We start from the raw sequence: 246 nt of genomic DNA on the forward strand, positions 1-246 counted from the left end.
CATAATTTGGGGCCTAGAGCATGCTAGGTATAGCTGAGTTATACATCCCCAGTTCTCTGGAGGTTGGGGAGCTTTCTATAAAGGCACTAATCACCAGTCTTACCACCTCCTCATTAACTTCCAAAGGTTCCATCTCTTCACCCTATCACATAGAGGTAGGATTTCTTTCTTTCTTCTTCTCCTTCTTCTCCTTCTTCTCCTTCTTCTCCTTCTTCTCCTCCTTCTCCTCCTCCTCCTCCTCCTCCT

The sequence above is a fragment of the Mus caroli genome, chromosome 16 (assembly GCF_900094665.2).
Source record: "Mus caroli chromosome 16, CAROLI_EIJ_v1.1, whole genome shotgun sequence".
Taxonomy (NCBI): Eukaryota; Metazoa; Chordata; class Mammalia; order Rodentia; family Muridae; genus Mus; species Mus caroli.